Source organism: Schistocerca gregaria, chromosome 4, assembly GCF_023897955.1.
Source record: "Schistocerca gregaria isolate iqSchGreg1 chromosome 4, iqSchGreg1.2, whole genome shotgun sequence".
Taxonomy (NCBI): domain Eukaryota; kingdom Metazoa; phylum Arthropoda; class Insecta; order Orthoptera; family Acrididae; genus Schistocerca; species Schistocerca gregaria.
The window spans coordinates 189,511,596-189,522,954 of NC_064923.1; the positions used below are offsets into that span (position 1 = coordinate 189,511,596).

Consider the following 11,359-nt stretch of genomic DNA (forward strand, 5'->3'; position numbering starts at 1 on the left):
CCCTGCGGTACCCTTTGTTCTAGAAGCGTTTTTCTGTTGTCCATGCCTCAGTACGATGTGATGTGGTAAGCAGTAGGAGATGGTCAGTAGCTTCTCCGCCCATAAGGCCTGACCATCACATCCCGTCTAATCTGCATTTAGCGAGTTTGGTAATATAAATGAAAGACAGGGGTGTAGTCTTTCGCCCCTGCTGTTCAATCTGTACATCGAAAAAGCAATGATGGAAATAAAGAAAGTTCAGGAGTGGAAATAAAATTCAAAGTGAAAGGGTATCAATGATATGACTCGCTGATGACATTGCTATCCTGAGTGAAAGCGAAAAATAATCCAAAAAATATTCAAATGTGTGTGAAATCTTATGGGACTTAACTGCTAAAGTCATCAGTCCCTAAGCTTACACGCTACTGAACCTAAATTATCCTAAGGACAAACACACACCCATGCCCGAGGGAGGACTCGAACCTCCGCCGGGACCAGCTGCACAGTCCATGACTGCAGCGCCTAAGACCACTCGGCTGATCCCGCGCGGCGTAGAAGAATTAAATGACCTGCTGAATGGAATGGACAGTGTAATGAGTACAGAATATGGACTGAGAATAATTCGAAGAAAGACGAAAGTAATCAGAAGTAGTAGAAATGAGAACAGAGACAAACATCAGGACTGATGGTCACGAAGTAGATGAAGTTAAGGAATTATACTACCTGGAAGCAAAATAACCAATGACGGACAGAGCAAGGAGGACGTCAAAAGCAGACTAGCATTGGCAAAAGGAGAAGTCTACTGGTATCAAACAAAGGCCTTGATTTGATGAAGAAATTTCTGAGAATATACGTTTGGAGCACAGCATTATATGGTAGCGAAACATGGACTGTGGGAAAACCGGAAGAGAATCGAAGCATTTGAGATGAGCTGCTACAGACGAATGTTGAACATCAGGTAGACTGTTAAGGCAAGGAATGGGAGGGGGGGGGGGGGTTCTGCATAGAATCGGAGAGGAAAGGAACATGTGGAAAACACTGACAAGGAGAAGGGACAGGATGATAGGACATCTATTAAGACATCAGGGACTGACTTCCATCCTACTAGAGGGAGCTGTAGAGCGAGAAAACTGTAGATGAAGACCGAGATTGGCATACACCCACCAGATAATTGAGGACGTTGGTTGCAATTGCAATTCTGAGATGAAGAGTTTGGCACAAGTGAAGAGTTCGTGGCCGACCGCATCAAGACTAATGAAGAGCTGCTATTGGAACAAACGTACTGGATAGTTATAATTAAAGTGCAGCTACTCACGAATGTCCATTGTGAGCTGCAGTTACCGTATGGAAGAGAACCTTTGTAGATATGTTAATACATTAATGCGAAACCGATTTATGCTGGAAAAATGATTTGTTCTAGTTGTGAACACCATGCGCAAATCTGACAGTGTACAACGTTTTTATGACGCTATGACACCCACAGTGTCAGTTGACAAGCCATAACCTGAGTGAACAGTATGTATATCGAGAAGAGAGACCCTGTGTTGTTAGTGAAACTGTTTTATGTGAACGACGGCAATTACTGTGCTATACTGAGAGAGAATCGCCGACGGAAAGATGTGAGGGGAGGCTTTCTATCATTAACGGGGGTTAGAAAGGAATTTTTTTCACGTTTTCGGATTTTTATCTAATTATAAAATTCGCCATTTTCCGAATAAAACGATGTATATATCACTTATAAACTCACATGGGAAGTACTTTATTTTTTAAATATAATCTACACCGGTGAAAATGTTAAAATTTTTATGTAAATTACTTCAAGATCTAATGAAATCGGTAATTTTTTATGTAGAAGGCTGTTGATTGCTTTGTCATAAAGTTTAAATTACATGTTTGTGTTGGTAGCACTGGCAAAAACAGTATCTTATCGTTTCATAGTATAAACACGCATTGTATGTCGAAGTGCTAGCGTTTTTGCAAGGAAAACTGACGAATAGAGGGTAAATCTCTCAAAAAGTAAAGTATGAAACCAAAACGAAGGGTTTTTAAGAAACGTGGGTTTCGTGGAAATAGATTTTCGAATAAAGGGAAGCATTGTGTTCAATATGTGGTGTGGGAAGTTACAGACAATGAAATACAGGCAAACTCATCAGTATCTAGAGAAACACCGATTGTTGCTTCTAAAATTAAAATAAAATATTGTTTTCTCAAAACGAAAGTGATGTAAATGGCTGGTTAGGTCACAGTCCGATAGATTTACACATCCTAACAAGGGTGTTAGGTGAATGTGTGTGTTGTAAAATATGTGAAGGACCAGTTAATTTACATGAAGACACTGAGGTATCAAATGGACTAGCAAGAAAACGTATCATTAATTATGCCAGCTGTAAATATACTCATACGTTTTGGAATTCTGATAAGTGTAAAGATAATTCTTTTGAAGTAAATGAAAGCTATTGGCAAAGGACACATTGCGGTAGAAACAACGTGCCGTGATGAATATGCCATGCCCACCTTGTAAAACCGATAAGTATGGAGGTTTTATTGGAGCTGCTGTGGATTCTGTTGCATGTGAGTCCATGAAGGGTCCTGCAAACGAAACTGTTGAATTAAATGATGGAATGACAGACATACCAGTAGCTTTTGATGGCACTTGGAAGAAGTGCGGCTACAGTTCTAAGAGTTCTGTTGCTACAGTGACCATTGTGGATACTGGAAAGGTAATAGATTTCCAGCTTTTTATCCAAAGATTGTTATATGTGTGAATCAGGTAATGGAGAAGGGCGTATCTATGACAGAAATTATGAAGGAACAAGTGGTGGTATGGGGGCCTCTGCAGCTATTGAAATTTTTAGTCGATCTGTGAACGAAATGGGAGTGTGTTTCACTAAGTTCTTGGGTGATGGAGACTCAAAAGCATATAACAGTGTAGTAGTCCCTCAGCCTTATTGTGAGAAGATTATCACAAAACTAGAATGTGTTGATCATGTCCAGAAGAGGAGGGGCACAAGTTTGAAGAAGTTGAAACAAAGTTTGAGAGACAGAAAACTTTCTGATGGTAAAACTATAAGAGACAGGCTGACAAACAAAATGATTGATGAACTACAGCAGTATTATGGGCTGGCCACTAGGATTTGTTGAAAATGAACCAGGCAGTATCGGATCCCTTCTTCCACAGACTGTCAACTAATGAAAAACCAGTACATCACCTTTGCTCTCTTGGACATGATTCAGGGTGCAATTACCACAATGCCCAGTACTTAAACAGTTTATACAGCCATAAACATTCCATCCCAGCAGTAGTCATGGATATCATAAAACCTATTTACAGAGACCTGGCAAATCCTGAATTACTGAAGAAGCGTCTGCGGGGTCAGACTCAAAATCCAAATGAGTCGTTCAATAATTTTATGTGGACTCGCTTACCAAAAATTGGACTGAAGACACTAAAGTGGGGGGTCAGTGATGCTGTTATTGCTTTTAATGATGACAGCACTGGTAAGTTGAAAGTGCTAAAGCATATGGGAATTAATCCTGAAGGAAACTGCATCAGAGAACTTGAACGGATGGACAGGGTTCGCATTGATAACGTAGAGTATGCAGCACAGTTGGCCACTAAGGACTCCATAAATAAGAAAGAACTTGGAAAAAGATCAAGAGGATGATATACGGTATGGTGCAGGGTGCTTCTGAATGACTAAAAATAAAAAATTAAGCATACATTAATTGAGTTACAGTCTTTTGAAACCTTAGAAGCCGTTCCTGAAAGTTTACATTTTCTGTTCCATTTTCCATAAATATCAGAAACTACTTCGAGTAGAGTAGGCACATTTTCAGGGAGTAATGACATACACATCCTGAGTCTATTGAACTAAAAGAAGAACATTATTTTATGTATAATTAAAATTATTTAGGATAACGTGCAAAGAAGTACACAAAATTTGAACCATGTAATTTAAAAATTGTATGTCCGAAAGCAGTGGCTGAAATGCAATTATTGTAGTTCAGTAGACTCAGAACACACAGTTTAAAGTCCTGTAAAAGTTTCATGTCAGTGGCTACAGTAGTTCTTGAAATACAGTGAAGCCAAGTCACTGAATTTAACAATGTCGAGATAGGGCACACCAACTCCCCTTAAATGGTTTAAATGGTGTGATAACGACATTCAAAAACACGAGTGAGCCTGCTGTGGCACCTGGAAGAGGAAGACGTCCTGTCCCAGAGGAAGTTACCGACGAAGTTGCTATTGACGTAATTGACCATACGGCACATGCCCGGGTCGTGTCCGCAGCTCGTGGTCGTGCGCGTTCTTGCTTCCCACGTCCGGGTTCCAGGGTTCGATTCCCGGCGGGGTCAGGGATTTTCTCTGCCTCGTGATGACTGGGTGTTGTGTGATGTACATAGGTTAGTTAGGTTTAAGTAGTTATAAGTTCTAGGGGACTGATGACCATAGATGTTAAGTCCCATAGTGCTCAGAGCCATCTGTGCTCGTGCTCGTGCAGTGTCACGGAAACTGTCCATCCCATGGTAAACAGTACGAAACGTTTTGCGGATAATTTACACTGCAACCCGTACAAGATCCAGAAGGTGCAGCAACTGAAACCTCATGACCCGTAAAAACCTTCCTGAATTTGCTCTTCCGTTTCTGGGACGGATCAAAGTTGATGACATGTGGCTAGGCAATTTTCTATGGAGTAATGAGACACATTTGACATTACAGGGTGCTGCGAATAAACAGAACTCCCCAATCTGCAGCACAGTTAAACTGCGAGTTGTGGACTAAGAGCCATTTCACTCGCCGTATATGACTGTATGGTGCGAATTCACAAGCACCTTAACTTTCGGTCTGTTCGTCTTTGAAGAGAATACACCCGAAGACCCTGTCACGTCTACTGTGACGTCTTCACGCTATTGTGCTCTCCTTCGTTTTCATGCAAGGTGGGGCAACAGCTCATGCCGCTCGCCAGGTGTAACATCTGCACAATGCAATATTCAACGAACATGTTATCTGCAGACGTTTTACAGACGTACGCCGTGAAAGATCACCTGATCAGAATCCATATGACTCTTGGCTATAGAGATATCTGAAAGAACTCATTTACAATGAAAACGTTCGCTCTCTACCTGATCTGAAGGCCAGTATACAGGTATACGATCGTCACTTTCCACCGGAACTGTTGCGAGCAACTGCTGATCACGTCGTTTTACTGACGTCTCCGGTGCTCATACTGAACAAATTGTGTAAGCGGCAGTTAATATTAAAATCAACAACATGCCTTTCTCACATGGTTGACCTTTGCTACCAACGTCCCATTCCTAATCCATTACGTATGAAAACATTTGTGTACGTCTTTGTTGCATTCAAAAGCGCTTGATTTGCAACTGGTGGTCAGGACTGGAAATAACTTTTTTCCAGAGTAAATCGGTTCCGCATTAACGCATTAAAATATCTACCATATTTCGTTGCCTTATGATAATTACAGCCAACAAGGGAAGTAAGTAGGTGCACTTCAAGTATAACTACCTGGTAGGTCCAGGTATCCACTAAACTGCATTATCTATGAAATTCTGCAATTCTTGACAAAAATCGAAACTAGGACTTCGATCGAAATTGTTTAAGACTCAGTTGAAATCTGTTTACTAAATTAGCATTTTTTTATTTCAAAAATTCACTACTCTGCTTGCAATAGCCTTACCCGGCGGGGCAGGTACTTTTGCGATTAAAATGTACTCCATTTTTACGGCGTTTCCTCTTTCGGATTCATGCAGCAGTTGTGTCGTACAGCGTGGTTATAATTAAACTTACTCTATTTGAGAGGGTCCGCAGAACAATAAATGATCACAGCACAACGAAACTTTGTGGAAACATTTGTAAGGACATGCGGAAGAAAAGTAGTGAATAAACCAGTGCAAGAAATACATTTTAATTTCCATATGAGAGGGTAATGTTTGTTAATTTCGTACCATGCTTACGTTCCAGGCTACGAACGTTCCTCAATGTGATGACCATCTGCATCCACCCCAGCTTGGAATTTTTTCCCCAAATGTTTTAAGTATTTTTCGAATGGTGGACCATAGAATAGTTCAGCTATCGTGACACAGCTCGTGCATTGCTTGATGACTGCACATTGCTTCCAGTATTCCCAGCTATAGCAACAATAACTTCTTCAACAATTTGTGGCGCAATTGGCCCTCAGCCTCTCCCAGGAGTAACTCCAAAATCACCAGTTAATTCAAACTTCCGAATCATGTGCGGAAAGAGAACCCCTCTGAATTCCCTTAATGCATCGACTCTCGAGAAGAGCACTACATCTATTGCTGATGTTTTGATAAAAGCTCTGCCTACTTTGGCCAGACCCATATTGACTGTCTGCGTATGTAATACAAACTGATGCTTATATCACAATGAAATGAACACCATTAGCTGCTTACAGGCGTTGACATACGTCAACGAGGACAGATGAATATGTGTACCCCGACCGGGACTCGAACCCGGGATCTTCTGCTTACACGGCAGACGCTCTATCCATCTGAGCCACCGAGGACACAGAGGATAGCGCGACTGCAGGGATTTACCTTTGGCACACCTCCCGCGAAACCCACATTCTCAACGTATTGTCTCAGGCTACATTCGTAGTGCCTACTCCCATTATACTCATTACTCGCGGCGCATTGCCGATTTCCGTAAGAGTTCGGGCAATGTTTGTGTATTCGCACAGAAGAAGAAGAGGGTCAAGTGGCCGGTGAGCCTTAACTATATATATACGAAGATAGTATCTGTTCTTTCGGACATGCCCGAAAGAACAGATACCATCGGTGACCATGCAGCTCGTTAGAATGAAATTACAAAGATATGAACACCCTTAGCTGCTTACAGCCGTTGACATACGTCAACGGGGACAGATGAAAACGTGTTCCCCGACCGGGACTCGAACCCGGGATCTCCTGCTTACATCGCAGACGCTCTATCCATCTGAACCACCGAGGACACAGAGGACAGCGCGGCTGCACAAACAGTGCCCGAATTCTTTCGGGAATCGGCAACGCGCCGCGAGTAATGAGTATAATGGGCGTAGGCACTACGAATGTAGTCTGGGACAATACGTTGAGAATGTGGGTTTCGCGGGAGGCGTGCCAGAGATAAATCCCTGGAGTCGCGATATCCTCTGTGTCCTCGGTGGCTCAGATGGATAGAGTGTCTGCCCTGTAAGCAGGAGATCCCGGGTTCGAGTCCCGGTCGGGGGTACACATTTTCATCTGTCCCCTTAGACGTCAACGTCTGTACGCGGCTAAGGGTGTTCATTTCATTATAATTTCATTCTAACGAGCTGCTTGGTCCGAAAGAACAGATACCATCTTCGTATATACATATGATGCTTATATTTCAATCCTACGTCGCCGTAGTAGTACCAGCGCGGCGCCTAACAGCAAATCATGACATTAATACGAACAACAACGCATATTCTGCAGCACGCAGTCTGAACGTAATTCCTATACAGTTGGGCGCCCATTTGAGATCAGAAACGGAGCGAGTACGAGTCCAACGTTGGGGGATGGTTATCTTCAAATCATGGTGTCTCTGATACGTCAGTGCTATACTGGCGAGGCTCACTAGAAACTCAGGCAGTGGCGGCTACGTCACAGCACTTGACAGTGCAGATCTTACGTGTGACGGCAGCCGTCTCCGGTGGGGAACGAATAACTATTTCAGACGAGTTTAACAATTTTCGACTGCATGTTTAAAATGCATGCAAGTTTTCGATAGCACACGGCAAAATTAACACCTTTAGCGAGTACTTCTTCAGTGAAATATCGATTTCTCGTGGGCCCTGAACGGAGCCGGGCGTTCACCAAGTGCGACGGACAAGCCGACTAGCGTGACGTCCGTACATCTCATTGGCCCCGTACATCGGCCTTTGTTTTTTTCGAGTATAACGAGCCTGAGAAAGAAGGCTCTGCGGTCGCTTCCTATTGGTCGACTCGTTCCTTTGCTAAATCTTGCTGGAGTGTCTTACCCGTAGCGAGCTTTGAGTAACATCTATACTTCTCTTGTCACCACGTTGAAACTTGCGTTTTTTGCCAAAGCTCAGCACAGTTTTCTAAGATTCATCTCATTAACTTGATCATGAAGTTATAATTGCGACAGAATCCTGAAACAGTATTTTATTAAAAAAATTCAAATGGCTCTACCCACTATGGGACTTAACATCTGAAGTCATCAGTCCCCTAGACTTAGAGCTACTTAAACCTAACTAACCTAAGGACATCACACACATCCAAGCCCGAGGCAGGATTCGGACCTGCGACCGCAGCAGCAGCGCGGTTCCAGAGTGGAGCGCCTAGAACCGCTCGGCCACAACGGTCGGCAATGTTTTGTTAACTAAGTAACAGAGGACATGAAAAAAGCTCATTCTCAGTATAAAAATAAACGTGTAATTTCTTGACCTACGTTGTTGCAAACCCATACTGATTTTCATTTCGTCATCTATGGCCATTAAAACTTACATTATTCCACTGAAAACAGTATGTATTGACTTGGTTATAGCAGTAGATAATGAAGCAACGCATATGAAAAGCGCGCTATTTGTGATTCAGTGATAAGTGCTGCAAAGATCTTAGACCATTCGGTACGATTGATGACCCAGGTTTTCAAAGGACTAAGCACTCATATCTGTAGGAGATGAAGTGGATTGTGGAGTCCATGTGGAAGCTATACTCCTCATCCGACTACGTTTAAGAATTGAGTAAAGTCCACTGCACGCGGTTTTAAAAACGTACTGGTTCTGGAGTTACTGCTACTGTTACCGATAAAAGAGCTTCTTTCCAACTGCTTTGTGGATTGATGAGGCACACAAAATTACGTACACTTCAGTATCTGTGACCACTATTAGTAAAACGTGGCACATGGAAAACAGAATACTGTTTACAGCCCGATGTGGAAAAAACAGCAGTTAACGTTTTACCGGAGCTTATTCACCGTATTCACCGTTTTGAGTCCTTGAAGATTTGTGAGGATTTAGCGAGTCAGCACCTTTCGTAACAGATCAGTGTTCTAATACAGTGGCAACTCTGAAAGACTTTAGTAGACGTCCTTGCGCCTCTCATTGTCTTAGCACTTTGCTCAAACATTCTTTTAAGTCGGAGTTTTTAGCATCAGAGTGGGAAGTAGCTTGTGTAGGAGAGACGGTGTAAAGCGCTAGTGACGTATTGTAAGAGAGATGGTCTTTCAGAGAGATTCACCAAATCACTCAAATACAAGGTAGAAGGCCAATGGAACACTTTGTTACACGTGCTTTTCTCAGTATGCGACGCTTTAATCAAGGATATGAAGTTGCTTCCACAAAAAGAATTATAGATGATTCGACCCTAAACGAGCTTGTTCCTCAAGATGTTGAATGTAGAAAGTAGTAATACAGAACGAGGCAACTATCCAACCCTGCGTTTGGTACTTCTATGACGGTGTGAACTTCTGGATGATCACTTGAGTCTTAATGAATTAGGTATTGATGCTAAGGCAACATTAAATGATGATGCATAAGTTACGTGGACGGTAGGAATGATAAGACTAAATTACAGTTGTACCACAAGATCGTAAATGTTTTTGTGTCCCCCACATCGTGAAATTTTGATTCTGAGCACGGAGGACAGAGGCATTGTTTTCCGAGAAGTATGTAAACATTTCAGGTCATTAAACAGCTGTATATATCTATTATTCTACGATCTCGAAACATGAATAAAAGCGAATGTTGGTACAAATTACGATTCCTTTCTTTCTAGTTACTCGTCGTACACACTAAAGCAAGTCCATTGAAAGTCCAGAGGTATGCGAAGTCTGGGCCATGTGGACAAATACCGCGAAGCGTTGTTGTATTTCTCAGTTGCTCCTACCGGAAAGGATGCAGAGGCTGGTATTCGGGGATGGTGAAAGGAACGTGAAAAGACAAAGCCTTCTCTAGAAAGTGTAGCTAGGGGCACAGGTCGTCTGGACCCTAATGTTGTGGATATATATGGATTTAACAAACCTATGTAGGAAAGGCATTTTAAACCAGTCTCTATGACAGAGCAAGATATAATTTTGTGTAACACGTAAATGGAACGAGACTTCTAATACATACTAATAAATCGTTTATGCGAGTTTGTGTATTCCTTTTGTTATGGTAACTTGCGTTTATATGCTACTAGCGAATTGTATAGCGTACAATTAATTTTTTAATATATCAGACAAGACATTATGACCACCGACTTAATCTGTTCAGGCGATGGCAGCGTCACCTGGCGAGGAATGAGTGCTAGTCAAATGCACGGAGGTTGCATGTAGTATCAGAGAGCGTGCTTTCCGTGTGGCGCGCGATCTATCTGAATTTGATCGGGGGCAGATTGCGATGGCCCGCAGGCTCGCCACAAGCATTTCGTAATAATGTTCACTGCTAACCAATGACTATTAGTAAATAGCTAGGGATTCGTCCAGGATTCGCACTAAACAGCAACGAGCACGACTTACCTCGCTTAGCGGATATGCAAATACACACATCTGTCGCGCGGGGTAGCCTTTCGGTCTAAGGCCACGGTTCGCGGAGGTTCGAGTTCACCCTCGGGCATGGGTGCGTGAGTTGGCCTTATTAGCGTAAAAGTAAGTTAGATTAAGTAGTGTGTAAGCCCTACAGACCGATGAACTCAGCAGTTTCGCCCTGTAGAACTTACCACAAATTTCCAAATTTACCAAACATCTTCCTCGTGAATCAGTGTATCAAAATCCGTACAGTACTTTCTGAGATTTGCTGTCACATACCGATAGAAGAATGCTGCGGAGAACTTTTAATTTACAGCATAACATGTGTAGATTATTGTCATGTCCAACCATCGTGTGTGTAGCCCGCCCCGAGAGCTGAGTGGTCAGCGTGACGGATTACCGCCCCACGGGCCCGGGTTCGATTCCCCGTTGGGTCGGGGATTTTCTCCGCCCGGGACTGGGTGTTGTGCTGTCTTCATCATCATTTCATCCCCCTCCGGCGCGCAGGTCGCCCCATGTGGCGCCAAATGTAATAAGACCTGCACCATAGCGGCCGAACCTGCTCCGCAAGGGGCCTTCCGGCCAATGTTGCCAAACGCTCATTTCCATCTTCCATTGCGTATGTAGCGGCAACGCTGCGAGTCCTCGATTATACTCGCGTGCTCGTGTTCAGGTTCTCGTTTCTACACTGGTAGAGACCACTTGAACACGAGAAGACTCAAGCGACGAGTTTAAGGGTATAAACGGGCAGCCTGCAGACTGACTAGTCGAGTCTCCGGGCATACGGAGATGACGTCATGGGAACCGCTGGCGAGTTTAAAGCGAGTTTATAGAGGTAATTTCTGATCTCTAGTAGCCATACGGTAAACA

At 43.0% G+C, this 11,359-nt stretch overlaps 2 non-coding genes across 2 annotated transcripts; one reads left to right on the forward strand and one right to left on the reverse strand.

Moving 5' to 3' along the window:
- Positions 1–6,450: 6,450 nt before the first annotated feature.
- Positions 6,451–6,524, reverse strand: Trnat-ugu (transfer RNA threonine (anticodon UGU)). The gene has a single exon. It is a non-coding gene; the product is annotated as a tRNA-Thr (tRNA).
- Positions 6,525–7,150: 626 nt separating this feature from the next.
- Positions 7,151–7,224, forward strand: Trnat-ugu (transfer RNA threonine (anticodon UGU)). Its single transcript has one exon. It is a non-coding gene; the product is annotated as a tRNA-Thr (tRNA).
- Positions 7,225–11,359: the final 4,135 nt, after the last annotated feature.